This window comes from Stegostoma tigrinum, chromosome 17 (genome assembly GCF_030684315.1).
Source record: "Stegostoma tigrinum isolate sSteTig4 chromosome 17, sSteTig4.hap1, whole genome shotgun sequence".
NCBI classification, from domain to species: domain Eukaryota; kingdom Metazoa; phylum Chordata; class Chondrichthyes; order Orectolobiformes; family Stegostomatidae; genus Stegostoma; species Stegostoma tigrinum.
This window is the reverse complement of record NC_081370.1, coordinates 45,458,662-45,485,132: the sequence shown is the minus strand read 5'-3', so window position 1 is coordinate 45,485,132 and position 26,471 is coordinate 45,458,662. Positions and strand designations below refer to the sequence as shown.

General features: G+C 42.5%; 1 protein-coding gene across 4 annotated transcripts in view; it reads left to right on the top strand.

The window, feature by feature from the left end:
* The window catches only part of LOC125459311 (ankyrin repeat and BTB/POZ domain-containing protein 2), a 213,095-nt gene that overhangs the window by 91,412 nt on the left and 95,212 nt on the right, over positions 1-26,471 (top strand). The window contains exon 1 of one of the 4 annotated variants that reach the window (XM_048545617.2): positions 15,569-15,659. The exons of the other annotated variants lie outside the window; for them this stretch is intronic. The gene's annotated coding sequence lies outside the window, so the exon portion shown is untranslated. Of the gene's footprint in view, positions 1-15,568; positions 15,660-26,471 lie in introns of those variants that run through there. 4 annotated transcript variants of the gene reach the window in all.

Genomic DNA, 26,471 nt, shown 5'->3' with positions numbered 1-26,471 from the left:
CTCCATTATTTTATAAACCTCCATAAGGTTAGCCCTCTGCCTCCGATGCTCCAGAGAAAATAGCCCCAGAATATTCTACCTCTCCCTCTAGCTCAAACTCTCCACCCTGGTAACATCCTTATGAATTCTTTCTGAAGCCTTTCAAGTTTCACAACATCTTTCCTCTAGCAGGGAGGCCAGAATTGAATTCACTATTCCAAAAGTGGCCCAACCAATGTCCTGTACAGCTGCAACGTGACCTCCCAACTCCTACACTCAATGCACCGACCAATAAAGGCAAGTGCACCAAATATTGTCTTCACGATCCTGTCTACTTGCAAGGAACTATGAACATGTACCCCAAGGTCTCCTTATTCAGCAATACACCCCAGGACCTTACCATTAGGTGTACAAGTCATGCCCTGGTTCACCTTTCCAAAATGCAGCACCTCAAATTGTTCTAAATTAAACTCCATCTGCCACTTCTTAGCCCATTTGCCCATCTGATCAAGGTCCCACTGTACTCTGAGGTAACCTTCTTTGCTGTCTATCACACCTCCAATTTTGATGTCATCTGCATCACAGTTGAGAGTTCAGGATTGTATTTTTGCATGTATATGTGAGTGCCTGTATGTTTGGGGGTGTGGGATGGAGACAGTTTAGACTGAGTTTAGCTTTACATCCCTGCTCGGATTATGCCTGTACTTCAAATATTTGACTGTGACATCATCAAAAGAGCTCTGCGTGCTGTCCCTGTATTGGGAGTGTTTGACCCATGAGATTTACATTCCTTATGTTCTTGTCAAATAGCTAATGAACTGGTTAGATTTTGCAATTTAATTTTTCAGAAGTGTAACTTTTCATGTCTTAATTATGTTCGGCGTGCTATTTGTAGATGATTGCGTTGCCTTGAGTAAGGAAAATAACTATGGAAATGTTTTTCTGCTGTGTTTTCTTGTTTATGAATAAAACTTTTCAGGAAAAAAGGGGCTTGCATTTCTCTTGAATGCTCCTCAGTTCTGAGGAAGGTCACCAGGCCTAAAACGTTAACTCTGTTTTTTTCTCCCTTCACTGATGCTGCCAGACCTGCTGAGCTTTTCTAGCAGCTTTGTTTTTGTTCCCTCCATTGTATTCTTTCTTTTGTTCACCTAGTTCCCTGGAAGTTTGCTCATTTGATGAATTTGTTTGCAAATGTCCTACGATTGCTACTTTTCGTTCTGTGCATGTGTGGCACTTTGAGATGATAGATATTTAATATTTGAGGTGTGACATCTTTGAAACATGGTCCTAATGGATGCAACGAGACATGATTTTGAATTATATGACTAAAAACCTTTCCACACAGTCCCAAAAAAAGGTTAATGATATGTTTTTGGGGGGGGGAGAAAAATCACTTATGGGATGTGGATGTTGCTGGCTGGGCCAGCATTTATTGCCTGTCTGGGGTTACCCTTGAGTACATGGTAGTGAGCTGCCCTCTTGAACCACTATAGTCCATGGATCAATATTTACTTGGAATTAAATTCTGATGGCTTACCGGAGTTGATCTGTAAACCCAAAGTTCAATGAGTGAAAATTCGGAACGAAACCTCGAAGATGGTTTTAAAAGTTAAAACACCTGTATGGGGTTAAAGTTACAAAGTTTAAAATCAAACTTGCATTGCTGGGGTTAATCATTATAACGCAGTCAAGCTATGAAATTTAATATCTTGAGTTATTTGCTGAAATGTTTCATTTGCAGGTTAAGGAAAGAAACAATCAAATGTATCATTACAGAGATTTATGTATCAGTGTTTTGCTTCCAGTAGGTCATTGCCCTAAGACTGAAACATCATATATATTCAAAACACAGACACTTTTTTTTAAAAACTCACAGATGTTTGGAAAGCTTGTGTCAGCTCTCCAAAAGGCACAGTAGCATTTTGGTATCACTTGAAATGTGTTAAATTAGGTTGAACCTAGATAAAACCAGAGTGAACTGTACATGGAATCAGAGACACAATTAGCAAATCAGAATGGGATGTGAGGATGAATCCAAACTGCGGAAAAAGGTGAAAGTTGACAAAATTCACATAACGAACAAATTCAGATATTCTGCTACCTTATTAATTATTTACACACTATCTAGCGTGGGGCAAAGTTGCTCCAATTAGTATTTGCACACTGCAATTCCCTGAAGTGACAAGCACTTCACATATCATGTGCACCGATGAGGCAATTTCCTCTGCATTGCAAAAGCAATTATAATCCCATTCTTGTTTTGATCCCCTTATAAGACCATAAGGAATAGAAACAGAAATAGGCCATTCAGCCCCTTGACCTACTCTGCAACTCAGTGGGATCATGGCTAATCTAGTAATCCACATGTACACTTTCCTACCCTTTCCCCTCAACCCTGGATTCCCCGACTGAACAAGAATCGATCAATCTTAGCCTTAAATATGCACAAGAATTCTGCCCCACAGCTCTCTGTAGCAAGGGGTTCCAATGACTTGTAAGCATCTGAGAGAAGAAATTCCTTCTTATCTCATTTGGCACTCCTTTATTCTCAGACAATACCCTTTTGGTGTCAGACTATCGCTTGTGGGGAAAACTCCTGTCAGCATTTAACCTGTCAAGCCCCTTAAGAACCCTATATGTTTCAATGAGATCACTTTTCATTCTTCGAAATCCCAATGAGTAGGGTGCCAGTATGTTTAGCCTTTGTTGATAAGACAGACCTTCCATACGAAGGGTTATCCTCGTGAGCTTTTTCTGAACTGTCTCCAGTGAAATATCTTTCCTTGAATGAGAGGGCCAAACTGCTCATAGCATGCCAGATGTATTCCCACCAGCAGCTTGTACAGTAAGTCATCCCTGCCCTTGTTTTCCAAGCCCCTTGAAGAAAGGGTCAACGTTCCATTAGCCTACCTGATTACCTGCTGCACTTGTGTGCTAGCTTTCGGTGTTTCATGCACAAGTACCTCAATGTTGCAGTTTTCTGCAGTTTTTCTCCATTTAAATAATACTCTGTTCTTTTGTTTCTGCCATTTGTGGTCCCAGCATTGATCCGTGTGGAACCCCACTGGTCACCAACCTAAAAAAAACCCTTATCCCCATTTGCTTTTGCTGCCTGTGGGCCAATTCTCTGTTCATGCCAATATACTACCTCCAACAGCATGGGCTGTTATGATTTAATCTCTTTCAAGGTACCTTGTCAAACACCTCATGAAGTTCAGATACAACACATCTACTGGTTACCTTCTATCCCACTTTGGTTGTGAAAAATTATAATAAATTAGTCAGACCCTTCCTAAAACGTTCAATCTTTCTGCATTGGAAATAATCCAGAGAAGGTTCACGAGGTTGATACCGGGTATGGGGAGGTTGTCTTCAGAAGCTGAGTAGGTTGGGCCTGCACTCATTGTAATTTAGAAGTTTGAGAGGTCACCTTATTGAAACTCTTGGATTTTTTTTTTCTGGGATTCTAATCGTAAGGAAGGCCCAACAGTGGCCAGGAAAACGTCCGAAGATCACTTTATTTCATTGGTCTTTTCTTACCAGCTCATTGTTCAGTGGACAAGACACGAATGAAATTGACAGAATCCCAGCCACAGAGGACAATTTACATTGGCACTGTACCTAGCCCAGTGAAGTGAATTTGAGGGATGGTTGGTACCAAAGTTATTTTTTAAGGTTCTGTAGGATGTGTTGTATGTGTATTTTAGAGGTGCAGTACATAATTACCATAAAGAATGTGTTAAAATGTTGGAAAGTCATTTTGAAACATGGAAAATAAGAGCAGGAGTAGGGCCATTCAGCCTTTTGAGCCTGTCCCATCATTCATTATGATCATGGCCAATTACCCAAACTACCCTGTCTTTGGTTTTTCTCCATACTCTTCAATCCCGTTAGCAATATGAGCTAGAGCTAACTCCTTGAAAATTTACACTTGTCCCTAATGTAGTGATAAACATGGGAACCAGAAAAATATCTGGTCTCCATTCATGATCGTCTGCTTAGTCTTATAATCACAAGAAGAGGAGCAGCAGGGATGTTGTAATTGGTTTTGCAGTGTGTTGTTGTCCTTCCCATCCCCCTTTTTTTTGCAACATGGAACTACGCCAAGAGGAGGAGGAATACCTCTTCCAAGTGTTCAAGGATAATGGCTATCCAAAGAACTGGGTGAGGAGATGCCTACAGGAACAGCGTCAGAAAGTTTCTGCACACCCCGACACGCTCATCACACTACCCTTCATCAGGAACACGTCAGAACTTACCACAAGACTTCTACGACCTCTGGGCATCGGAGTGGCACACAAACCCACATCAACCCTATGATAAGTGCTCACCCAAGCTAAAGACCCACTCCCCACCATGGTCAGGACCAATGTCATCTACAAGGTTCTGTGCAGAAACTGCGAGAAACACTACGTCGGACAAACAGGAAAGAAACTTGCAACAAGAGTACATGAACACATGTACATGAACTGGCTACAAAAAGATATGACCGATACTCACTCATTTCAATCCACATGGATAAGGAGAACCACGACTTCGACTGGGACAACACCAAGATCCTGGGACAGTCTAGGCAGAGACAAACATGAGAATTCCTGGAAGCATGGCACTCTATGAAGCAGGCTATTAATAAACACATTGAACTCGATCCCATATACATTCCATTATGGAGGAAACCCGGAAGTGAGGCAATCCATCGCAATGGACCCCAGAGTTTAAAAGCCAGGCAGGAAAACACACCAAAACTTCATCAGAGACTGCACTGAGGATGTTACCAAGTGTGGTAACGAAACATCTGCAGAAAAACAAACTAGCTCTGCCAGCCAACCAACCACAACACCCACAACCCGAGCTACAGATCTACTCCAAAACCTTAGATTTTCATTCTGTGTGCGGAAGGCAGACAAACAGACACCTAATCAGCATTCGTTCATGAAGAACATTCATGATAGATTTGAGATGAAATCTTGTTTACATTTTGCCTTTCGTAAATCAATTGAGGGGAAAAGCCAGTTTGCCTGATTAGCTGAGATAACAAGGTGTGAAGCTGGATGAATACAGCAGGCCAGGCAGCGTCAGCGAAGCAGGAAGGCTGATGTTTCGGAAGGGTCTAGGCCTGAAACGTCAGCCTTCCTGCTCCTGTGATGCTGCTTGGCCTGCTGTGTTCATCCAGTTCTTCACCTTGTTATCTCAGATTCTCCAGCATCGGCAGTTCCAAATGCGCCTGATTAGCTGCTGTCATTAACAATTGCAGCTGTTATTTTCTGACGTAGGTATTATTACTGGAGTGATTCAATTACAGATTGGTATTAGCAACCAAGCACATCAGGTTATCAGCCAAGACTGTATGCATGCCACGTATCCCTGCTTAATTAACAATTTGTCAAGCCAACTCAGTGGGAGAACGGTCTGTGCACGCAAATGAAACTACTTTTGGGAACAACGCAGCTAATTCCTCCTTGTATTAACTTCAAAGTTACAAGAAATTTCATGTTCTGTTACTCCTCAGCTCATGATATGTAACTAAGTTCTGCAAATCAGCAACATAATATATTTAATTCTACCGTGGATTTTCCAAGGCATTACAGTTAATCCTAGCTGTATTGTTATTTTTGAACTGGAAAATGGCTGTGTGTAACTGATTAATGTTATAGGCTATTTCCGCAGGGACTATTAGGCAAGGAAATCTGCTGTCCTTATGTGGCCTGGTTCACAAGTGACACCAGTCTTTACACCAACATGGCCCTCAGAAAAAGTCTTGAAAGCATGCAGCTGTATCAGAAAACACAGTGCCCTTCACAAAATCTGAAATGGCTCCAGAAGCTGCTCACCAGTAGCTTCTACGGAATAGTTAGGGATGGACAACACAAGGCTGCTTTAGCCAATGACCCCACATCCTATGAATGAATATAAATACCTTTACTTATGGTGCATGAATTATTTTGCAAAATGAGCACTTAACCTACATTTCCAGAAACTATGAAAGGTTGGTCCTAAACCTTTAGGGTTCATGTGCTGTTCCTGGTCGTTGATTTCACTCCAAATGACATTGTAGTCACAACTAATAAAATTTACATGAGGGAAATTAAACTTCAAATAAATCAAAATTACCTCCTGCATTCATTTTGCAACAGAGAAAATAGAGTTTAATTGCTGTTTTTTGCTGCCTAGAGTGAAACATTATAATTAATTTGTCTGGTACTGTGCCATGCAGATGTTAATGAACTGCAGCTGTAGTTATTGACTGATTCAATAAGTCTTCAAGCCATGAATCTCCTGAGTATTTGCTTTTGGTTTGGGCTTTGAGAGTTCCAATGAGTAAAATAATCACAAATAAAGTATCACACAGAGACCATGTCAAATACTAATTTTCAAAATGAAATATTCTAAAGCTGGTTTTAATTAATCAATTAATTTTGAAGGAATTGCTTACATTTCTGTGATTGCTTATGACATCAGCACATGGTATGGATTTGATGATGTGATAAGGTGTATGTAGAATCTTCAAAGCAGAAGCAGGCCATTTGACCCGTTGAGTCCACACTGACCTCTGAAGAACATCACCCCCAGGCCCACCCCCTACCCTGTATTCCTTATGGCCATTCCACCTCATCTGCACATCTTTGGACTGCGGGAGGAAACTGGAGCTCCTGGAGGAAACTCATACAGACACAGGGAGAATGGGCAAACTCCACACAGACAGTTGCCTGAGGGTGGAATCGAACCCAGGTCCTTGTGCTGTGAGGTAGCAGTGCTAACCACTGAGCCATATATAAATGGTGGGATATACTGATTATATGTAAATGGTTCTGTACAAATGGTGCTGTATAGTAGTGGTATGCAAATAACTCTGATATATAAAAATGGCATAAAATCAGGGCACATAAATGGTGTGGCATAATTGCATATAAAGCTGATATTGAAATGTGGCAGAATAACAGTGGTTTATGAAGTTATAAATGGTGGTATTTATTACCTTGTGGAGTATAGTGCCTTATGTTTGGATGGGCTGTACTTTTCCACAGTGGATCATGGTAACATTCCTTCTGCTGAAGAAATTAAGCCTGTTTTCTTATTCCATTTTTATAACGAATTGGCCAGCTAATAACAAAGACTAAGAAAATATTTAATTATTTTGCATTCCAGTTTTAGCTTCAGTCACTCTCTGTGGGACAGTATAATACATGAGCTGCGTACCAGAGAAACTAACATTGGATACTAGAAATCTGTATTAAAGTAAGGCAGACTTTAACATGATGATGGAGAGACTGTCCACAATAAGTTGGGAATCTCTGCTAATCGGAAAAACTGAGGAACATTGGACGGTTTTAAAAGAAACATTTAGAGCACTGTCTAGAGGTCTTTGTGCTGATGTACAATGGGGGTGCGTTCAATGTCAGACCTTCTTGTTGCCTGAAGTGTAAATATATGTTAATAGGGTCCTGTGTAAGTGAGAAATACCTCTGGCCTTTGTAACTGCAGGGAATATCTGATCTATGGTTTGTTTTTCTTAATATGCAAAGCATGTACAGAATTGTTGTAGCTGTTTATGTACTTGAAAGATTTTTTATGAAGTACATTTTTGCAATAAAAAGAAACATTTAATGCTATTCCAAAGCAGTTTGCACCCATGCAATTGAAAAGCTCCACCTCACTATTTTAAAAAAGCCATAAGCACCTAAGGGGGTAAGGGGCAGCATAAAGTTAAAGGGAAGGATTTATAAAAATGCAAAGAGCATGACTGATCCCCACTGAGCTAACAAAGGACCACAACGTGGCTTATAAAATTGGCTAAAAATGATTATGAAAGGAAATTTGCAAGACAATGAGATTTTATTGTAACATGAAGGGACGGCATACTATTGGCCCACTGAAGGCTGAGTGTGGAGTATTATCAGGGACCATGGGGAAATGGTGGACATGCTGAACAGTTATTTATTTCAGTATTCACAGTAGAAAAGGAGAACGGCCTGCTGGAAGTCCCAAAGAAATCAGCAGAGGATCAGGGACAGGGTCTGAATAAAATTAGCTTGAGTAAATCACCAATATTGGGGAAATTAATGGAACTGAAGAGTGACCAAGCCCAGGACTAGATACTTTCCTTTTTTAGACAGAGGTAAGAGAGCACATTGCAGACGCTGTAACCATAATCTTTAAGAGTTCCCGGGATTCAGGAGTTGTATCTCTGAATTTGAAATGTTCTGATGACACTCTGCTCTTTAAGAAGGGTGACAGAGGGAAGCTAGGGAATTACAGACCAGTTTGCCTAACATCTGTGGTGGGGAAATCATTGGAATCTACATTCAAGGTTAGAGTAACTGATCATCTCAAAATTTTGGTTAATGAGGAGCAGTCAGCATGGATTCATGACGGATACCTCATGCTTGACAAACCTCAGAGTTTTATGAAGGGACAACAAAGGTAGTGGAGAGAGGTAATTCGACTGATATTTACAGAAGGGTTTTGGTAAAGTCCCAATAAAAATGTTGGCTAAGATGGAAGTCCACATAATTGAGGGCACATCACTGACATTGATCAAGAATTGGTTGGGTATTGGGAAACAGAGTTAGAATAATAGTTAAATATTTAAACTGGCGGGATGTGATGAGCGGTGTACTATAGGGATCAGTTTCGGAGCATCAATTATTCACAATGTTCTTTAATGGTAGCATAAAATGTCAAATATATGAATTTGCTGATGACACAGAATTGGACAGTGTTGTAAAGAGTGGGTAAATCTCACTGCAACTGTACAAGGTGCTGGTGATGCCACACCTGGAATACTGCGAGCAGTTTTGGACCCTTATTCAAGGAAAGATATTGTTTCATTGAAGGCAGTTCAGAGAAGGTTCACCAAGATGATCCCTGTTATGGAGGGATTGTTTCATGAGCAAAGGTTAACAGGTTAAGACTTTACTTATTGGAGTTTTTAAGAATGAAAAGCCTATGAGGAGAGTTGAGGACAAATGTTTTGACTCAGAGTATGGAAGGAGCCTTCATTGAAACATTTAAGATTCTTAAGGGACTCGACAGATAAATGCTGAGAGGATGTTTCCCTTCATGGGAGAAGTGAGGACCAGAGGACATAGACTTAGAATCTGTTCTCTCAGAGGTTTGAGAATCTTTGGAACTCATTGCCACAGAGCAGTGGGGTCAGAGTCTGTGTGTATATTTAAGGCTGAGATGATTGTTGTTATTAGGGGAATCAGAGGTTACTGGGAAATGGCAGGAACGTGGACCTAAGGAATGTCAGATAAGTGATAATCCTTCACCTAAATGATGAAGCAGGCCCAAGGGACCAAATGGTCTGCTTCTGTTCCTATTTCTTATGATCACCATTTCAGCCAGTGACTTCAAGGCTCCTTCCATTTTCTGACTCAAATCATTTCTCCTCAACTGCCTCCTAAGTTTCTACCTTAAATTCATGCCTATTAATTATTGATCTCTGCACCAATGACAAAATTACCTTCATATCAATCCTATCTCTGCCCTTTATAATTTTACACACCTTTCAGCCTTTGCTGGTCTAAGGCAAATAATCCCAGTGTATCCCAATCTTTCCTCATAGCTTAGCATCTCCAGCCCAGGCAGAATCCTGGTTCTCCATTCCTCTTCTTGCAATCACATTCTTCCTATAATGTGGTGACTGTAACTAACTCATTACTCCAGTGTGGCTAACCAGTGTATTGTTCATTCTAGCTTAGCCTCTTTGCTTTTGTATTCTATGCCCTAGCTAATAAAGGCAATTGCCCAATATGCCACCTTAACCACCTTATTTTATGTTCAAATTATGCTTTCTTTAACCTGCTAACTTGATGTTTCAGGAACAAAAAAATACAGAAGGGATAAAGTTACAAGATTACAAATTAGTGGTGATTACTTCTTGGTACTTGTCCATACTAAAAGAACAGTTTGTTACAATTATGTTTGCAAATGTTTACATTTGTTCATTTGTTTTATCTTCATGAAACTTTATAAACTGATATGGTGCATTTTGATTCCATGGGCTGTCAAAAAATATTGATATTTCTGCAGCTTTCACTTAATTGGAAAAGTGTGAGCCAATTCTGAAACCTGGAAGATTATTCTACCTTGGGAGATCTGACAAAGCCTCATTGAAAACATTGCAAGTTAGCAGCAGGATTATGTATTAGGGCAGCTGGCATTGAGCCTGTATCTACACAGCTGTAAAGCGAGCATTTGTAGCACTATGCTGCTGGTGAGGCTTTTGCCCTTAAAAAAAAATGCCATTAAACAAGGAAGAAACCTAAAGCTAAGTTGGTTGCCAAAGGGGGCTGCAGCTTTGTGATGTTTGTTATTTCAAGACCACCTGATTGTAAATATCTGTCCAGCCTTGTGGTCAGAAGCCAATTCGCCATAGGAATAATTTAGATTTGCCTTTGCAATGGGAAATTGATTTGAGGCACTTGTCTGTTTTCATCGCACAAAGTTGATAACATCGAATTCCATGTCTGACTCTTCTGATTGGTATTGATGTTGAAGACTTGTCTGTTATATTTTACTGGGATGGTTCATTTGAGCAGTACTGGTCACAGAACAAAAGAGAGGCAGCTGTTCTGTGGGAAATAATGAGAAGGAGGTAATGTTTGTAGATAATTTATGAGGCTGGGAGTACAGGGTGATTAATAAAGATTGGTCTTATCAATCACAAGGTATATTGCAAAGGTTGTGAGCTCAAATGAAGACTGCCATTTCCAATTAAAGTAAAGAAACTGCAAGTTCTGAAAATCTGAAATAAACACAGGAAATTGCAGAAGATGCATTCCAAGCCTGTAAGCATCTTGTTATGGTGTTTCGTGAAGTGAACCTTTTTTTCGGTTCCATTAAACACTTATTTTCCATTTCTGATGAAGGATCTTTATCTAGACTCATAACCTTATCTTTGAATTTAAAAGAAAATCTCATGGACCTTGATTTCCAGTATTTTTTTTTGTTCTGCTTGTTTTAAATGTCCACCCCAGCACAGAGCAGTACAGATTAAGTGTCATCTTTCTATTTCAAAAGGCTATGGCTTTAAAGCACCAGCTCATGAGCGTAAAGCTCAGCAAGGGAATTCTACTGTCCATTCTGAGGACATGCCAAAGGTCCACAGTAATCTTGATCTAAAGAAGGGTAAAAGAACAGGCGGGGCTCTGATTGCTGAATGCTTTGTTGCAACATGTTGTGATGGAGACTGTGAGGTTTTGGGATTTTATTTCTACTGTGACCACCTTTGTTTAAAGTCAAAACTAAACAAAATATGATCTATCAAGCCAGATTTCTGTCTGGAATTTGATTTGTCAAGTAATCACATCAGCTGAGATGGTAACAATGTGCATTTGTCTCTCAGTTGTGATGCTATCTATAGCTGAATAGCTGCCATGAAAAAGTGTGTGTTTGGGCAAAAGACCATATAGCTGCTGGCTTCTGTAATACAACAACCTCGTAGCTTAGCAAAAAGCAGCACTTTCAAGAGCAGAGAAGAGAAAGGGGGAAGTGAGATATGTTTGATATGACTACAGTTAGTGGTTCCTTGGCCAAATCACTGGTCAAATAAGCTGTACTCTGTTATCAAAATGCAGGTATGGTGAGCTAACAGACTGTGTAGTTCAGATGTCTGAGACATGTATGGTATTTATTTGCTGGAAATTTTCTCCACTGTAATTTTGGCAAATGTTTGGCGAAAATTCTGTTTACTTGTGAAAACAGGGTTTTCATTAAACATCTGCCAAAATTGCAACTTTGTCCCAAAACTTAAGTATGATTAAAATGTGAAAGAAGTCGATAGAAAGTCGATTGCTGCAGCTTTGAGGTTTAGCAGGCACAAGGGTGAGATCAGACTGATAAACTTTCAAGTGAATATTTGTAGCACCAAACATTATAAATGAACTTTCGTTCTAAAAGCACAAACTGCTGACAGTATCTTTTCCGAGCTGCAGATACAGAGATTACTTTGTTGAATTTGTTTGCTTTCCTAATTTTGTCGTCTTATTGAAATTATTCTGTACTGGGCTGTGAACCAGTGTCAGTACTGGCTAAAATACAGTTGTCAGTCACTTTCTTGGGAAAAATCCAATGGTGAATAAGAATAAAAGCAAAATACTGCAGTTACTTCAAACGTCAATAAGAACAGTGGGGCTGGAAATAATTAATATCTGGCAGCAGCCGTGTGAAGGTCAGTCATATCAATCCCACAAAATCACTGGAGTTCCTCAGGATAGTTTCCTCGGCCCTAACATCTTCAGCTGCTTCATCAATGACTTTCCCTCCATTCAGAAGGTCAGAAGCCGTGATGTTCGTTGATGATTGCACAATGTCAGCACCATTCAGAACTCAGATACTGAAGCAGTCCATGTTCAAAAGCAGCAAGATTTGGGCCATATTCAGGTTTCAGCTGACAAGTGAGAAGTAGTATTTGCACCACACAAGTGCCAGGCAGTGATTGCCAACAGGAGAGAATCTAGCCATTGCCTTTTGACATTGAGTGGCATTGCTTTCTAAAGAAAAGTTAGAAGGTGATGGCTTTTATGCTGATGAGAAAGGTGGGGAGGGACAAATAGAAGAATACAGAGGGAGGGTCAAGGACTGGTTAGAGGGCAAGAGAGATTAGTCATTGTAGACAACACATGAAGAAAGGCAAAATTACTGGTGCACCTTACTTCACTGTTGTATTCAATTCTGGGCACCACAATTTAGGAAAGATGCAACAATTTTAAAGGGAGTGCAGATAAGATTTATAAGAACAGTCCAGGGACGACAGGCTTCAGTTATGTGGATAGATAGGATAAACTTGGGCTTTGTTCAGTGGAGAAGAGAAAGTTGAGAGGAGGTTGATTGGAGGTGTTTAAAAATATGAGGGGTCTGGACAAAGTTGGTACAGAGTAACTGTTCCTGTTGGTGGATGGGTTGAGAGGATAATCACTTAGGGTGATTATCAGTGATATGATAAAAATCCATTTTACACGGTATGTGGTTAGGATCTGGAACTCATCTGGCATTCAAAAGGCCATTAGATAAGTACGTAAATTAAGAGAATATGCAGGGTGACAGAGGATGCCGAAGTGAGCTGATGTACGATTTCTGAGATCTTCAGTTTGGATGAAAGATCGGCCAAGTCCAGACTGTGTTCCTTGGAAAAGAGAGGGTAAAATATGGGAAAATTGAATTTTTAATGAAAATGAGATAATTGGAAGGAGAGTAAATAGTGATGCGCGGTAAGCCAAGATTTATATTAAATGGCACAGCAGGCTCGAGGTGCTGAATTGCCTACTCCTGCTCCTAGTTCTTCTCAAACAGATGAGTGACAAATCTTAACAAGCTGATCTCCAATGAGAGAAACTACAGGCAAGACAAGCAGAGAAAGAAATCCTTCTGGCGAGGTGGGCCAAAAGCATCAGTAAAAGGTCCGAATGGAGATGAGAAGGAACGTTTTCAGAGTTGGCCAGACCAGAAAGTCTGTGCCAGCTTATTGTATTCATAAGGCAGAATCATTTCGAGGTCTGAGCAACCTGGGGTAAGGTAAGATGTGTGGCAGAATTGGGCAACAAGTGCAGTAAGGCCCACCTGGGCATTGAAATCATCTCATGGCAATTTCTGCACTTTTCCACTAGGGATGTTGAGAATCTTGTGGCCATAGTAAATATGACAATGCACATCACTAATATCTAGCCCTTCATCTTAACAAACATGCCAAACGAGTTCAACGTCAGGAAATCTCGACAAGGCCTCATCTCTTTGCAGATCAAGCTGGTCACTTGCTCCAAGGAATATTCAAATTGGAGACCGGGCATCATATTCCATGGGCACTGGCCATTCACAACCAAGGACATTGGCATTATATGTTAGCCTCTAACAAACTTCAGGGTGTATCTCCAATCCAGTTTTAGGACGTATCTGCGCTTCATTGCTGTGTTGATAACTGTCAACAAGGGTAGCAAGAACACTGTGTGCTCAGGGACATGCACCCAATTCAGGGACTGGACCTGGCTGTATCTCTGGACTCTTTGCTTGTTCTCATAGAGCACAGTCACTCTGAGCCTACCTGAATATGCACAGCAACCTTGCCCTGCTTTGATTTTTATTGTACCGTGCCCCCACAGCGAGAGAGACTAGGTTGGTGCTACTACTGTGTTGCATTGCCACTTAATGCAGGCATAAAGCAAGAAACTTGAGATTCTTGTCAAGGGGAGGATAGCTTCCCCTCAGGGAATTACAGCACTGTCAATAAAGGGCAGCCTTGACACAAGTCCAGGTCCTGTTGGAGACAGTAAGTCTACCCCTTGTAACAGGTGTGAATCCAAGTGATAGGCAGCACAGCACCTGCCTTGATTTTTTTCTTCCCTTTGGGGCCTGTTATCTTTCTGAAATGAGAGAAAGCAGGTATTATGGGAAATGGAAATGAGTGGCACAGCTATCACTGTTGGTGCAGGTGGAAGGATATCCTGAATGAGTAAGTGGCCAACATAAAGAGCTTGCAGGTTTTAGGGGTTTGGGGTAAGTGGGGAAGACATTGTGGCTAATAGTGAGAGTAGGAGAGCATGAGTCTTTGTGGGAGATGGGTACAGTAACAGAGAGTAAGTTTGAGGTATTAGCGTGAAAATGGTGAAGCCAAGTCGAAAAGGATATTGACCTTCTTCCCACAGTGCCATGCATTCCTGTGGACAGTGGAGACTGCATTGACCCAGGTGACAACCTCAGGGCCAGGCTGGAATGGTCTGCTATCATGGCCTCCTCTGCTGGCCCTAGGGAAAGAGGAAGTCCCACCTGCAGACCCACCCCATCTGGCAGCGCGCCTGGCACCCTGTCGCAAAATGATTTTGCCTCGTCTGCAGCAAATGTCAGCAACCATGCGGGGCAGCTACACACTGACAGTGTTGGTCTGGATGCACAATGGGACGTAAAAGAGAGCGCGGGTGTATGGGATGCTGGTGAATTCTGGGATATCCACTGACAAGTTCTTTCAGGAACAGCGCATGATAGGATGAGATGGAAATCAGACATGAGAGACACTGTAAGGATGCGGTAGGTGATTAATGAGGCAGGTTTGGAAAGATACGACTGGAAAAATTACTAGACCTTGTGGTAAGAAATCATCCAAAAAACTCGACGCTAGTCGGAATTTGCCAAAAGCAGTAATATTATCACCAAATCAGGTTGAACATGGTAATTACAGATGAGAAGTGTTTAGGTTAATGGCCAAAATGTGAGGATGTGGCACTAATCATTCCTCTTTCAAACAGCCAGCACATTCACAATGGGCCAACTGGACTCCTGCCCTGAACATTTCTATGATATTATAAAACGTATTTGTTTAAATTTATTAAAATTTTAATTGCAAGAAATGGGTACTTTAAGTCTCATGCTTTTCCTTTCCACTCATGTTCCAGTGGAAAGAACCGAAACAATGTCCCTTTTGATTCGGTGCAAAGATTGTTCTCGTTATCTGATGATTGAGTGCTCTATTACAACCTGTCTCAAGCCTTTTCCTTCTGAATTGTCTGTTAAACTCATCACTTCCTCTCAAACACTGTCCCAGTGAGTCTGTCTCACTGAGTTCCCTTAATGGTTTCTTTTGTTAAGTCGTGAACTCTTGGGAAATTTGTACGAACACACATGCTGCTTGGTTGGCTGCAAACTTCAGACGCTCTTTTTCTAAAGATACATTCTTCTGTCTTTAAACAGTGAGTATTTCGTTGAGGTTTGATAATATTCTGCTTAAGTTTGGAAAGGAACATCTGGGTCGTTGGGCATCTCCAGCTACTGCTTGCACCTGCTCATGCACAGAAAACATTGCTTGTTTTTCTTGTTAGCTCCCATAAGTTGATCTATTTTTTAAAAATCAGCTTATGTGCATTCTTATTCCCATTCATTCTTGCTTCTATCTGCTGGGTTTTTTTTTTAAATGTGTCCGCTTTCTCAACTTGCCCTGGCCCTGAACTTTTATGTTTCTTTCTCTCCTGTCTCCCTCCTTGCCTTTTCTAAGTTATCTTTTCCAAGAGGCTCATGTCCTGTTCTCATGTCTCGAACCTCACTAAAGTGACAAACACCGAACTTGCCTTCCTGGTCCCCATATTAGCCGGTATTGTTAATGATTTTATCTCTGAGTTCAGAAGACATAGAAGCAGGAGAAGGTCGTTCAGTCTGTTGAATATGTTCCTCCACCAGATGCTGTACTGCTCACCTCCCCAGATGCATTCTTCACGTTTCTTCTCAAAATAACAATCCTTGATACAACTGACCTTACAAATTACCGCTCCACCTCCAACCCCCCTTTTCAAGGTCTTTAAGCATTTATTACCTCCCAAATCTGTTCCTACTTCTCTCAGAACTCTATATTTGAATCCCTCCAATCAGATTTCTGCCCTTGCCACAGTACTGAACCTGCTCTTGGCCTCCTGCCTTATTGTGATAAGGAATGTATAAATTCACCTTGGCCTTCTTGCCAGCCTTTTGTTTTTACTTGGTCATTCGAGGGATGTGAATGTTACTGACCAGATCAACATTTATTGTCCATCCCTAATTGCCTAGAGGGCAACTGAGAGTCAACCACATTGCTGTGGGTCTGGAGTCATGGGTAGGCCAGGCCAAGTTTGGAAGGCAGTTGCAAGTGATGTTCCCCTGCACCTACTCCCCTTGTCCTTTGAAGTAGTAGTGGTTGCAAATGTAGAAACTGCTGTTAAAGGAAATTATCGTATTGGATGGGGTACCAATTAAATGTATCTGATACCCAGCACAGGATGAGTGTAAATTTACTCCAGTTAAACAATGGGAAGACTGAAGTTATTTTCTTCAGTCCCCTTTCCAAGCTTTTTCCTAGCTATTGATTCCATCCCCTTCTGTGGCAGAAGTTTGATGCTGAACCAGTTGTTCATAACCTTGCTGTTGTGTGTGACCCCAGGATCCAACTCCACATCCATGTCGTCAATACATCTACGTTATTGCTAAGATCACTCATTTCCACTGACTCAGCACTTCTGCTGCTGAAACCGTCATCCCTGTCTTTGGTCACTTCTGACTGTTCCAATGTTACCTTAGCTGGCCTTCAGCTTCCACCCTCCACAAATTTGCCGTAATCCAAATCTCTGCTGCCTGGACCTAATGTATACCAAGTCCCATTCACCAACCATATCTGTGCTTACTCACCTTCATGGACTCATAAATTATCATCCTTGATTTCAAATTTCTCCTTCTATTACCCTACAACCCTCTGAGAATTTGTCTTTATCTCATTCAAGTCTTCCAACATTAGAACTGATAGGGATTGTGCACTGGAATTCCCTTCCTAAACCCTGTGCCTTATGACCTCAATTCCCTCCTTTAAAATCCTCCGTAAGACTGACATGAGGATGCTGCATACAGAGGCAGGACAGATCATAGTCCTGCGAGCCCAACCTTTTAGAAACAAGTGCCCACACTTTTGCTGTGGGATGGGGACTTGTAGCAGGATCCTCAAGACCTGAGGAGGCTGATGGGCTCCAGGACGGACAGGGCAGTAAGCAGGCGGCATGGTGGCTCAGAGGTTAACACTGCTGCCCCACAACACCAGGGATCCAGGTTTAATTCCACCTTAAGGTAACTGTCTGCGTGGAGTTTGTAAGTTCTGCATGGGTTTTCTCCAGGTGCTCCGGTTTCCTCCCACAGCCCAAAGCTGTGCAGATTAGGTGGATTGGCTGTGCTAAATGGCCCCAAGTGTTCAGGGATGTGTAGATTAGGGGGAATGGATATGGATGGAATGCTCTGAGAGTAGGTGTGGACATGTTGTGCTGAAGGGCCTGTTTCCACACTGTAACGATTCTATGATGATAAGCCTGTCTTGGGCCGCCAGAATTGTCTCCAAAAATTAAAATCAGAGGAGGAAATGTAAAGCATTCCTCCAGCTCTCACCCTTAGTCCACCACACATTCCTTGTTCCGCATCCATACCAACCCAAGTCACTTAAAGCCTTCTACACAAGCTTCCTATGTCTAATGCTGCCCTCTACCCATACCTGATGGTACCCATACTCCAATGCCAACTTAGTGCACACCCACCATCCTTTCCCCTTCACCTACTGTGCCTGTTCACCTTGCATCCATAAGTACCCACACATACAGAAGAAAAATATCGGTCTATTACTTAAAATTCTTATTGCAGGCTACATTCTATTGAGAAAAGCACATTTTAGATAGGACTTGACAGGTCTTGACAATCCTCGATCAGTTTGACAATTCTTGGCAGATTTGATACTTCCTGACAGGTCCTGGCACTTCTTCACAAATTTGACACTTCTTGTCAGTTTTTGATATATTTGAAATGTTTTGACGGGGCTTGACAGGCTCGACAGGTCTTTTACAGGTTTGATGGTTCCAAGGGTTTGCGCACAATTTCTCTACAGTTAACAATTCTAAAGGATACTTGATCCATACCTTTAGGATCTGCTTGTACCATTGCCACTGGGGTACTTCAAATGTCCAAAGGAGAACTGAAAACAGATCACAGTGGGTCAAGCAGCATCCATGGAGAGAAAGCAAGCTACCGTCTTAATTAGAATCATCTAGGCATGTTTGTTTTCAGTACAGATTCCAGTGTCTGCAGTAACTTGCTCTTCCAGAGGAGTACACTGGTTTCTTGGCAGCAATGCACTGAGAACAGACCCACTGTGTTTAAAATGGCAGGGCTGCCAAAGTTGGACTTAATCGGGGCTGGTGACCATTTAAGTCGCCAGCTGCCTACAGGTACTACGCACGTGTAAAGCTCGAACTGATTCCACTCCCACCTCTGCAGGACTGTGAGTGTGAAGTGCTGTGTTTGCTTTCAGATTTTTCATGATGACATTGAGACTTTTACAGTTCTCCAGACTGTTGGTCTCCTTTCAAGTAAAGTCCTCACGGGAACAAAACAGAGTTGACTTCACCTTACGATCAGAGGAACAGGATCGCAGCAGGTCAGGCAGCATGCACAGACAGAAAGCAATTCAGGTATTAATGGGGGGTTTGTTGTAGGGGCATAATTTTCATGTTTTCACCATTGTTAATGCTTGGCCCCAGTTTTCCTGGGAGGATGAAAATGGTGTATTAGACTGTAAATGTAGTCTGCTCATCTCATACTGATATGGTCCTCTACACTTTCCTGCAGTGGTAATTAGAAATACCAGAGTGAAAATGACAGCAAATTGGAAGCAGTGTGTCCCATTTCTTACCTGCGCTCTATGAATATGTTAGCAGGGTAACGATTTTAAGCTTTAAGTAAATCCTTGTGAATCCCCAATAAAGTACTTAGCCTATCATGGTGAAATTGGTCAGCTATGATCCATTTCAAGCACAGTATGAAATTGAACTGGACATTGCAGTCAATGTGATGATTTTTTTTTCGAGCTAGCCTCACTCAGGTCAGCTACGTTTAAATGTTTCTATCAGTTTAATTGTCTATGAACTCGATACGTATAAAAAATGTTGCTGTGGAAGTGTAATCCACCAATGATAACCTCTTTGTCCCTGGAATTAGCTGAATGAACCTTGTGTTTCATATGTGTGATGTAACAGAGGGCAATGTGGAATGTAGGATAGCATTCCCTTTTTGTTTTAGTCCTTTAATCATGCATGCATGAATGACAACAGAGGAGCAGCTGTGCATATCAGTTAAAATAAACTCAACAGCGCCCTGGCGCAGTTTTCAAGACAAGTAGCAACTGACCAATTCATTTGCTACCTTTTTGACACCCAGTGTAGCATCATGAATAATCCGGACCTTAATTCTAACACCTTGCCAGGTTTTGAACACATAGGTCTTGATTTTCATTCCTGACTCAGGCTCACTGATATTGGGAAGGTCCTTGGGTCTGTGAATCCACCATTTATGAATGGCCGCCTACTCTGCCCACTTTTGCTCTAGCGGGTAGGGCTAGAGGGAGTGGAGGAGGCTACCAATCCCTGAGGATGGCTGGGTGGAATCCTGCCTGGGAATTCCAATCCTGTCTTGAAAGTTATTAATAAAGATTAAACCATAAAACATCCCTCTTGCTCTCACCCCCTCATTCTCATCACTGTCCAGGTCCCATTCATACCAACCTGTGTCAGCATATGAGAGATAATGGGAACTGCAGATGCTGGAGATTCCAAGATAACAAAATGTGAGGCTGGATGAACACAGCAGGCCAAGCAGCATCTCAGGAGCACAAAAGCTGACGTTTCGGGCCTAGACCCTTCATCAGAGAGGGGGATGGGGGGAGGGAACTGGAATAAATAGGGAGAGAGGGGGAGGCGGACCGAAGATGGAGAGTAAAGAAGATAGGTGGAGAGGGTGTAGGTGGGGAGGTAGGGAGGGGATAGGTCAGTCCAGGGAAGACGGACAGGTCAAGGAGGTGGGATGAGGTTAGTAGGTAGCTGGGGGTGCGGCTTGGGGTGGGAGGAAGGGATGGGTGAGAGGAAGAACCGGTTAGGGAGGCAGAGACAGGTTGGACTGGTTTTGGGATGCAGTGGGTGGGGGGGAAGAGCTGGGCTGGTTGTGTGGTGCAGTGGGGGGAGGGGATGAACTGGGCTGGTTTAGGGATGCAGTGGGGGAAGGGGAGATTTTGAAACTGGTGAAGTCCACATTGATACCATATGGCTGCAGGGTTCCCAGGCGGAATATGAGTTGCTGTTCCTGCAACCTTCGGGTGGCATCATTGTGGCAGTGCAGGAGGCCCATGATGGACATGTCATCAAGAGAATGGGAGGGGGAGTGGAAATGGTTTGCGACTGGGAGGTGCAGTTGTTTGTTGCGAACTGAGCGGAGGTGTTCTGCAAAGCGGTCCCCAAGCCTCCGCTTGGTTTCCCCAATGTAGAGAAAGCCGCACCGGGTACAGTGGATGCAGTATACCACATTGGCAGATGTGCAGGTGAACCTCTGCTTAATGTGGAATGTCATCTTGGGGCCTGGGATGGGGGTGAGGGAGGAGGTGTGGGGACAAGTGTAGCATTTCCTGCGGTTGCAGGGGAAGGTGCCGGGTGTGGTGGGGTTGGAGGGCAGTGTGGAGCGAACAAGGGAGTCACGGAGAGAGTGGTCTCTCCGGAAAGCAGACAGGGGTGGGGATGGAAAAATGTCTTGGGTGGTGGGGTCGGATTGTAAATGGCGGAAGTGTCGGAGGATAATGCGTTGTATCCGGAGGTTGGTAGGGTGGTGTGTGAGAACGAGGGGGATCCTCTTGGGGCGGTTGTGGCGGGGGCGGGGTGTGAGGGATGTGTCGCGGGAAATGCGGGAGACGCGGTCAAGGGCGTTCTCAATCACCGTGGGGGGGAAGTTGCGGTCCTTAAAGAACTTGGACATCTGGGATGTGCGGGAGTGGAATGTCTTATCGTGGGAGCAGATGCGGCGGAGGCGGAGGAATTGGGAATAGGGGATGGAATTTTTGCAGGAGGGTGGGTGGGAGGAGGTGTATTCTAGGTAGCTGTGGGAGTCGGTGGGCTTGAAATGGACATCAGTTACAAGCTGGTTGCCTGAGATGGAGACTGAGAGGTCCAGGAAGGTGAGGGATGTGCTGGAGATGGCCCAGGTGAACTGAAGGTTGGGGTGGAAGGTGTTGGTGAAGTGGATGAACTGTTCGAGCTCCTCTGGGGAGCAAGAGGCGGCGCCGATACAGTCATCAATGTACCGGAGGAAGAGGTGGGGTTTGGGGCCTGTGTAGGTGCGGAAGATGGACTGTTCCACGTAACCTACAAAGAGGCAGGCATAGCTGGGGCCCATGCGGGTGCCCATGGCCACCCCCTTAGTTTGTAGGAAGTGGGAGGAGTCAAAAGAGAAGTTGTTGAGTGTGAGGACGAGTTCCGCTAGGCGGATGAGAGTGTCGGTGGAGGGGGCCTGGTCGGGCCTGCGGGACAGGAAGAAGCGGAGGGCCTTGAGGCCATCTCCATGCGGAATGCAGGTGTACAGGGACTGGACGTCCATGGTGAATATGAGGTGTTGGGGGCCAGGGAATTGGAAGTCCTGGAGGAGGTGGAGGGCGTGGGTGGTGTCACGGACATAGGTGGGGAGTTCCTGGACCAAAGGGGAGAAAATGGAGTCCAGATAGGTGGAGATGGTCTCTCCGTGACTCCCTTGTTCGCTCCACACTGCCCTCCAACCCCACCACACCCGGCACCTTCCCCTGCAACCGCAGGAAATGCTACACTTGTCCCCACACCTCCTCCCTCACCCCCATCCCAGGCCCCAAGATGACGTTCCACATTAAGCAGAGGTTCACCTGCACATCTGCCAATGTGGTATACTGCATCCACTGTACCCGGTGCGGCTTTCTCTACATTGGGGAAACCAAGCGGAGGCTTGGGGACCGCTTTGCAGAACACCTCCGCTCAGTTCGCAACAAACAACTGCACCTCCCAGTCGCAAACCATTTCCACTCCCCCTCCCATTCTCTTGATGACATGTCCATCATGGGCCTCCTGCACTGCCACAATGATGCCACCCGAAGGTTGCAGGAACAGCAACTCATATTCCGCCTGGGAACCCTGCAGCCATATGGTATCAATGTGGACTTCACCAGTTTCAAAATCTCCCCTTCCCCCACTGCATCCCTAAACCAGCCCAGTTCATCCCCTCCCCCCACTGCACCACACAACCAGCCCAGCTCTTCCCCCCCACCCACTGCATCCCAAAACCAGTCCAACCTGTCTCTGCCTCCCTAACCGGTTCTTCCTCTCACCCATCCCTTCCTCCCACCCCAAGCCGCACCCCCAGCTACCTACTAACCTCATCCCACCTCCTTGACCTGTCCGTCTTCCCTGGACTGACCTATCCCCTCCCTACCTCCCCACCTACACCCTCTCCACCTATCTTCTTTACTCTCCATCTTCGGTCCGCCTCCCCCTCTCTCCCTATTTATTCCAGTTCCCTCCCCCCATCCCCCTCTCTGATGAAGGGTCTAGGCCCGAAACGTCAGCTTTTGTGCTCCTGAGATGCTGCTTGGCCTGCTGTGTTCATCCAGCCTCACATTTTGTTATCTTGTGTCAGCATATGCCCCTGTACTATCCCATGGCCCCTCATAGCTCCTGTGCTAATCTGTAACAATCTCCTCTTCCCTCACTATCCCCCCGCATCCCGGGCCTCATCTGTGCAAATCCATCCATGTCCCATGTCATATGTCCCACATCAACCCATAGCCTAAATACCAACTCAGTGCCAACTAAACCACTCCTCTTCCTCCTTTTATCCCACTCCTCTTCCTCCTTTTATCCTTCTGTAATCAATGCCAACTATCTTATTATCCTGCATAGGCATAACTCAGGAGGCATCCTGACAGAAAATAAGTTTATTCGTATTTGAAGATATCATTAATGCAAAAAAACACAAAGGTACAAAATGTCCAATACATTAAAATTGCTTCAACTAATCCTTCATGAAAATGAACATTTTACTTCAGTGCTTAGTCATTTATATCAACAAACATTTCCATTTAATTCAAAATTGTGCAGTGGGTAGTGTCCCTACCTCTGGGTCTGAAAGCCTGGTTTCAAGTCCCACTTCAGGCTGTGATGATTGTGGAGCTGTCTAAACAGCCTGATTTTATTTTAAAAATATCCCATTAAATAAACAACTGGAGCTTAAAAGGAATTGGGATTCCTAATTTCCTCATGCATTCTGGAAATGCTGTTCATCAGATGCAATATTCAAAGTTTGCTAAATTGTTTGAAAGATCCCTGTGCACCATTTGGGAAAAAAGCACAGCAGCACTCCAAAACAGATTAACCTGTGTGATGGCAGGTGTATGATTTATACGTTTAGTACTTTTTTTGAAGCTTGGATTTCGGAGTAGGGCAACGGGATGTTGTTTATGTTGTGAAGGAGTTTAATAATTAAGTAGATCCATCTTTTCAGACCTATTATTTTAAACCAGTATGTGGCAGAGAGCAGGGACTGGATGCTGCTGGAGAGTTAAACAAAGTTTGTTTACATTGTGTGGTTTTAAGACTGGAGAAAAAATATATTCAGCTTTTAGCTCAGCATAAGCTATGATGAGTATGTAAAATAAAAACTTGTTGATAGATTTTAAATTCAGTTTGAAGGAGACCTGGCCAGAGTTAGATGCAAGAATAGCTTCTAGGAAAAAAGGATTTTGTTCAGAGAAGTTAAGGGAATAAATTAACTCTCTTTAAAGGTTTCTGTTTGTGAAAACCTCCTGACCAGGACCGTTTTGTTAGAAATTTGCATTGATTATTCCAAAGCTGAGAAAGGCCAAGATCCTGGTTATATGAGTTGAAGAAAAAGGCTTTGCAACTCCCTCAGTACCAGAACTGAAAAGGAGCAGTTATGTCAACATGACGACAGTTTTGATAGGAAAGGAACATTTCTGTGGATTTTGATGAACTGTAAATTGATGGTATTGGGTAGTAGATGGAATTTGAGTGTTAGATATTAGAAATTTTTGAAGCTGTGTTATATAGTTTTTTTTTAAATTTCTTTTTGTTTGCATAAGAAACCTCAGTTTTGTTGTTAAAACCAAATCTGCAACCTGCATATATTTCAGTGATAGATTGTCATGTTAACTAAAAAGGAAGAGCTATGAAACCAGCTTTTACTCTAGAATCTGTCTTGTCCTGTAAAAAAACATCAGATAGGATCATAACACTTGGAGCATACAAATTTATTTCTATGCTGCTTTCCGTGACAGTATACTACACTAACAAAAGCAATAATCGGCTCAGTAATGTATTTTGATTGCTTCCTTTAAAATGCATGGTTCTAGAAATGATCAAGTTTCAAATTATTTGTAATATACTCCCATACAAATTGCAGACCTTGTATCCTCGATACCTATCTAAATGCAGCTAATGTCCTTGATTGAATCCTCAATGTTGTGAAGATTAGTAAAGTTTGCATCCTGGCTGAAAGTTCTTGCCAAGTTTGTGCTGCCTGCTCATTGCAATTTGAAAGAGTGTCTTTCAGCGGAAAATTAACCAATTCTGTTTTAAATACAGCTGCTTCCCATTGATGTCAAATCGCTTTCTTCCTCTTGTTCCCCAGGCTCTGCATTATGTGTAGTACAGAAACAAAACACATATATCGGGTGAATCAGCATAGGTTTTAAAAAGCTCCAATTCCCACTAGGAGGAAGATTATAGAATATAAATATCTAGACATATCTAGAGCATGTCAAAATGCAAATTTAAAAACTGTAAGAAGCAAGCAATTCATTCCATTGCAAAAATGTCCTACTTATCTGCAGTTTAGAACAAATTCAGTGCAATTTTCCTGAGGTTTTGAGATCGACAGAAAATGTTGATGTTACCATTGCCTGGTGGTCATTGTTCAGAGGTTAAAGTCCATATGCTACACATTGAGACATTTTCCCACTATTTTGCAGAGTAGATCAGGAAATTAAGTTAATGAGAAAAAGGGCTATGAGCAAGCAATAGGTCACCAACATATTTCAGAAGAAATATTAGATTATTGTCCCACCATAACTGGGGCTGATCCTATTTGTAAATGATTCCTTTGTTTTACACCAGGCATGATCCTGCAGTTTATTTGTTGGAGTCAATACACTACTAGTGATCTGTACAAGGTAGTATTCTTACTGAAAGTTCGAGATGACATTATAAACTGGAGAGTAAAACCAGATTAGATTACAGCTTTGAGGTCAAAATTTACCTCTTTGTGTGCACAATGAATGTTAAAGTGCCGCACAATGAATGTTAAAGTGCATGTTGATTTTCTGTTTGATATTTGGATTCATACTTTACTAATAGCAGCCTTCTCAATGCTGCTGGTGGATGAATTCAGCCCAGTATATGAAGATGACTATAGTGATAAAGTGATATTTGCACCATGATCACAGAAAATTAATTGAAGAATTATTAAATATTTAGTAAAATAATCATGTGTTTCTTGACTGCTTCTACAACAATTAATTGACCGTAGTCTTTCAGTAGTTTCTGATGAATGATTTTTTAAAAAAATACTTTCTGATGGGATCTGGGGGGCATTGCTGGTTAGATGAGCATTTATTGCCTATTCTTAATTGCTCAGAGATTTTAATCATGTTATGGATCTGCACCCATGTCCCCAGAAGATTAGCTTTGATTCTGGATTGCTAGTTTAATACCAGTAACACTATGTCACCATCTCCCCAACATCCATTCTAATAACATGTTTAAAAATGTCTACTTAGAGATGAATAAAGGTGTATTCTGAAAGATTTTTGGAAGGAAGAGGAGATTTTATTTCATCATATCCTATGAAACTTCAATGAATAGTTAGCATTTCCACATGACTAAAACCAACAGCACCCCGGGCAGGCTCATTTCTCATCAATTGGTACTTCTTTGTCAGATATACTGAGACATGTTTTCTGTACAGCCATTAGTATTTCTAATGTTATTTTAATAGATTAGAAAATAAATAATAGATACAAAAGATTATTTGCATTATTGTGACAGGCAGTAGTGAATCTGTAGATGCTCGTGGGGGAGTGCTGAAGGTTTGTGGGGGTGATGCAGCTTCCACAACCGCGTTACCTGTAACTGACACTTTAGAAAAAAGGG